This window comes from Grammomys surdaster, unplaced genomic scaffold (assembly GCF_004785775.1).
Source record: "Grammomys surdaster isolate TR1022 unplaced genomic scaffold, NIH_TR_1.0 195, whole genome shotgun sequence".
NCBI classification, from domain to species: domain Eukaryota; kingdom Metazoa; phylum Chordata; class Mammalia; order Rodentia; family Muridae; genus Grammomys; species Grammomys surdaster.
The window spans coordinates 469,049-475,048 of NW_021604640.1; the positions used below are offsets into that span (position 1 = coordinate 469,049).

At 34.0% G+C, this 6,000-nt stretch overlaps 1 protein-coding gene across 4 annotated transcripts in view; it reads right to left on the minus strand.

Moving 5' to 3' along the window:
- Nucleotides 1–6,000, minus strand: part of Prrg1 (proline rich and Gla domain 1) — a 109,239-nt gene that overhangs the window by 102,356 nt on the left and 883 nt on the right. The gene's annotated exons all lie outside the window — the stretch shown is intronic.

Consider the following 6,000-nt stretch of genomic DNA (forward strand, 5'->3'; position numbering starts at 1 on the left):
GGAGCTTTTCCTTAATTCTCATCTCCATTTTTCCCAAATTCTTCCAATAAACCTGTTCTAAAACCAAAGTACAATTTGAAACTTCAAACAAGTTACAATTTACGTTGACATATCCTTGATGTTAACTAGGTAACAATCTACCAAAATTTATATAAGATGTCTATCAAGAAAACTAGAAAACTCTGATGAAATAAATAAAAGCATCAAACAAATAGAAATGATTTCTGGATTCAAGGATACAAAGACCCAATAGTTTCAAGGTGTTCTTTCCAACTTGATCAATAAATTTAATACAACCTCCCCCCTTCAAAACATATCTTAACAACCTTTATGTTGTGACTGTATAAAAAAAACTTCCTGAAATTTATATTGAGAGGCAAAAGATACAGAATAGCCAATTCAATATTAGAAAATAATAAAGGCAGTGGAACAGTTACTACAAATTTCAAGGCTCTATTAATTGTTTGTCTCATTGCTGTGACAAAATGCCTGACAAAAGCAACTCAAGGAAGAATGTATTTCCTATGACAGTTCCAGGGGATCTAATCTACCACAGCAGGAAGGCACAATGGTAAGGGTAGAAACCCACTGATCACACTGTAGCCACAGTGAAGAGAAAGAGAGTGGTGAATGCCTATGCTTTCTTGCTTTTATTTATTCAGTCAGGAACCATAGCCTATGGATGGCACCACCCATGTTTAGGTTGTTTTTTCCTATCTCAGTTAACTTTATCAGGGCAATACCTCACAGACATGCCAAGAGATTATTTCTATGGTGATTCTAAATCCACAGGAAGTTGCAAGAGATGGGGAAGGAGAAACCATGATCAAAATATATTGTAGAAACCACAAAGACTTTCTATAAAACTCAAGTCACAAAAAACAATGTGCTATTGGTAAAATAATAGACTTTAATCAGTATAATAGAATAAGGTCTCATAAATGGATGCACATTAATACAACTAATTTGTCTTTGACAAAGAATCAAAGAAAATCTAACAAAGAAGATACAAATCTTCCAAGAAATACCACCAGACAGAACATACACATTCAAAAGCAAAAATGAATATAGAAAGCTAGGTGGCTACCTATCTTTAGTTCTAACATTCAGGAGGCAGAGGCCAGTTTGGCCTACAAACCAATTAAGAGGCCAGTCAGGACTTTATAATGAGAGCCTGACTCAAATAAAATGAATATAGAACTTATATACATGGTTCAGTTGATAGAGTGGTTGCCTAACATATACGAATCTCTGAGTTCAACTTGACTAATAGACAAAAAGTCAATATATAAACTTTAAACCCTAAGCAATTAATTTTACATGCACTGTTAACCTAAAATGGACCCCTAAAATGTAAAATATAAAACATTAAGACTCCTAGAAGATGGCATAAAAGGAAATCTAGAAGACTTCAGGTATAATGATGATGTATAAAAAGAATGGTTAATAAGATAGACTTCAGTAAAACATAAAACTTCTATTCTATAAAAGACATTCTCAACAAAAAATAAAAAGAAAAGCTACATACTGTAAGAAAATATTTGAAAACAAATATTCAATAAATGATTATTATACCAAATATAGGTGTACCTGATTTTAAACTGGCTAAAGTACCTGAAGAGATACCTAAGTAAAGAAGAAACATAAATGGAAAATAAACATAAAAAGATGTTCAACATGTGTTTTGGGAGAAGACCAATATAAGACAACAAAGAAATACCACTATACATCTATTAAAACAGCCAAAATAGAGAACACTTACACTACCAAATGCTGTCAAGAATGCAGAACAGGCTTCTCATTTACTCCAATGAAAAAAAATAGTACAGCTACTATGGATGTTGTCAGTTTTTAGCAAACTTATTCTTAACATGGATTCCTGTATCCATACTCCTTGGTATTTATTCAATCGGAAAGTTACAGTGTGGGGAGAGTGGAGCGGGGCATAGAATATTGATGTTTAAAATAGTTTTATTTACTATTGCTAGAACTTAAAGATGACAAAGGTGTTTTCTTAGGCTGTAAATAGATACAGCAATGTGAGGTCTCATTATCCAGCACTTAAGAGAAATAACATATCAAATCTTGAAAAGATGTATAGGATGTATAAATGCACATCACTAAATATAGAAAAGGAATCTGAAAAAATGAAACTACATACTATATGATCCCAAGTACACAGTGTTTTATACTAGATGAAAATGTAGAAATAGCGGAAGGATCAAAAGTTACTAAAGATAAGGGAAAGTGATGAACAGATTGAGCAAAGAGGATTTGTAGGGCAGTCAAACTATTTTGTATGACAATGGTGAGTGCAAATCATTGTTAATTTTTCCAAACCTGTATAATGTTCAACTCAAAGATAAGGGCCTATGTAAACAACACACCTTTGGTGATAGTGATCTATCAGTGTGGACTTATCAGTTGAAATAATGGTACAAAACACTATAGTGCAGGAAACAGTGTTCAAGAACAGGAGACATACAAGAACTTTATTTCAAAAAAAAGAAAGAATGAGAGAGAGAGAGAGAGAGAGAGAGAGAGAGAGAAAGAAGGAAGCTGGGCAGTGATGGCACAGGCCTATAATCCCAGCACTTGGGAAGCAGAGGTAGACGGATTTCTGAGTTTGAGGCCAGCCTGGTCTACAGAGTGAGTTCCAGGACAGCCAGGACTGTACAGAGAAACCCTGTCTTGAAAAAAAAAAAACAGAAAAAAAGAACTTTATTTCCTACTTAATTTTCCTGTTAACCTAAAACTTCTCTAAAAATAAAGCTTATTAAATTAAGAAATTGAGAAACCTCTTCACTTATAATCATTTTACTCATCCCTAGAGTTTCCTACTCAAAAATACCTAGAAATTCTACCTTGATATTAAATAAAAATCTCAAATCAAACAGATTTATTGGGAAACAGCATCCATCACTTAATGAAACACTTAAATACTGTCCATTTCATTCATTCTCTGCCTTTAAACATATATTTTAATTTATTCTTAATTTATTCTTTTCTCTTCTGCCCATGCCTTTAATTCCACTGTCTCTCTAGTTCCTTGCTCTAATACTCTATTCCATTAGTTATAATTTTAAGCATTACACCTCTTTACACCTCTAGTTACTCCTGTGCACTAACAGGATTTTGTTCTCTCTCTCTCTCTCTCTCTCTCTCTCTCTCTCTCTCTCTCTCTAACAGTTTACAGAAAAAAGTAGTTTATTTTCATTTTATTCTACACCCTGACTAGCACCCTTTAAAGTATTTCTTAAACAAAGTTATTTTAGTTAGGGTTCTATTGCTGCAACCAAACACCATGAGCAAAAAGCAAGTTGGGGTGGAAAGGGCTTATCCCAAAGGAAGTCAGGACAGGAAGTTAAACAGGGCAGGAACCTGGAGGCAGGAGCTAATGCAGAGGTCATGGAGGATGCTGCTTACTGGATTGCTTCTCCTGGCCTGATTACTCTGATTTCTTATGCAACCCAGGACCACCACCAACTCAAGGGTGGTCACAACCAGTATGGGCTGAATCCTCCCCTGCTGATTACTAAATGAGACAATGCCTTACAGCTGGATCTCATGGAAGCATTTCCTCAACTGAGGCTCCTTCTTCTCTGATGACTCAAGTTGACACAAAACCAGCCAGTAAAAAAGTGGACCTCAAAAATCTCCCAGGGTTTTTTTTTTTTTTTTTTTTTTTTGGGTTGGGATTTTCTTTCTTTGTTTGTTTTTAGCTTCTTCACCTGGAATTTCTTATTTGCTATGTTTATATGAAGGAAAGGCCTTAAATATAAGCGTGTTAGTTGAAAGAGCTCCCTACCAGCATAAAATAATGCACATTGCAAATTTAAAACACATTTTTCCAAATAACTGTAACAATTTTCTAGTCCTAAGAAAAAATGATAGTATTCTAAAAAATTAAATCAATCATCTGCATCTGACATAAACCAAAACAAATGAACATGCCTTGGTTATTAAATATAAGTAGCTTCCCTTAGTTGTATCCTTTCCACCTTTCCCTGATATGACAACCTCAGACAAGCACTCTGCTGTTTATCTACAGTGACAAAGGGAAAGAAAAACGTATACACAAGGACAAAGTCTGGATGAGAAAAAAATTAGAGAAAGGTATAAAATAAAGTGGTTTTGTTTCAATTTTTTTCAAAAACCATGTATATGAATCAGAAAATATGTTGTAATTTAAAATAAAAATATTAATGTAGTACCCAGCCTTTCTGCATCTCAAATTTTATTCATAAGTTTCAAACACTAACATGCAGTGTTGTTTTTGGTAGAATGATTATTTGAAAAGTCAAATGGGAAAACAGTATAACATTTAGCTGGGCAGGGGAGAAGTTAAGTAAAGGAAGAAAAACAGGGGTTTCTAATAGATAGCACAGTACTCTGCTTTGCAGGCATAGACTCTGGATCAGTCAACTTGCCAAATCCTGACTCATTTTTAAACAGAAGAATATATTCATTATTTTATAAAGCTAGTGCTTGCTTAGGATACTCTTTTCAATGGGTAAATCATTCAGAAGATGAAAGTTGGGAACAGGACTGTTGAGACTGAGTGGACCAGGCAAGTTAATTCCCTGATATAAGCAGAGGTACAAGGAAAGCCAGTAATGCGTTGGAATTAAGAGATCTGTCAAAGATAAGATAGCAGAAATCATCAGACCAAGATGATTAAGAATGCAAAAGGACTCATTAGCCAAAGGCTCAAACCACCTTAGAAGTATAACAAGGTGGGTTGCAGTTTTCTTTACATATGTTAATCTTTAGTAAATAGTACCTCGTGAGTGCGTTCATTTTTAATATTTCCTAAACTCAAGCAGCTCCTTATTCATGTCTTTCTGCAAATGACAAATTATACATTGCAGTGTGTGCAATGACTATTTGCTAGCTTTGCTGTCTTCTAAAGTGTGTGCTTTTATGATTTCCATTTTCTCTTTTATCTACAAATTTTTACACCCTGTTTATGAGCATAAACTATCAATAACACATGAGAATGTATCTATGTTCTCATCACTTATCCATATTCAAGAAATGTTCCTTAAACATCAAAAGATCAGAATTTTTCTATTACTTCATGAACTCTGTGTATGATGACAATCTTTCTAATGACATTTAATAACATGCAACTATAAGTTTATTGGGCATTTATCATATGCAAAGCAGCCCTAGTATTTGGGTAACAAGAGAGAAAATAAGGCTAGTGCAATCAGTTAAACAGTTAAAGAATAATTATTTCCGAGAGAGAGATTTTGGAAAGATTTTGCAATAAGTTTATAAGGATGAGTCTGGAAGTATGAATAATTCACTAAGCTCTTGAAAAAGGCAAAAGGCATCTCTACCATCCCTCTCCCAAGTGACACAATATTATCTCCAAATCCTTTGAATAACTGGAGAAAATAAAAGATTAAATAACAAGAAAACATGAAGAAATTCTGCTTAAACATGTTTCAGATCTGAGAGTATATGTTTATAAAACAGGATTCACAATCAAGGAAAAGGGGTGGAGGAGGAGGAAGCTCAGTTTATTATGATGTATTAAAGTTAAAACAAATAAGTTAAAATATAAACATCTGTGCTTGGGACCACATGTATCATTTTTCATAAAAGTTCATAAATTTTTAACATGAAAGTCTATGGGCCTTTATCCAATGTCACAGTACTTTCCCTAATGTTTTATATTAACATCATTTTTAAAGTTTCTAAAGTGAATCAGCCTAAGCATCTGGCAGCACCATACCCCTAAGAACTCTTCATTGAAACAATGAACAATATTCTAGCTAAAATTACTGACTTGCACACCTCCAAATTTTCCCAAGTCTGGCCATACACTACGACTATCAAAAGGGATTCATCTAGCTCTACTTGGCAATTCCAACTCTTCTCCCTTTCATTCACACTCATTTCTTCTGAAATTCTATTAGTTTTGGGTTTTCTTCGTAAAAATGTATATGAAAAACAGTCTCTCTCTCTCTCTCTCTCTCTCTCTCTCTCTCT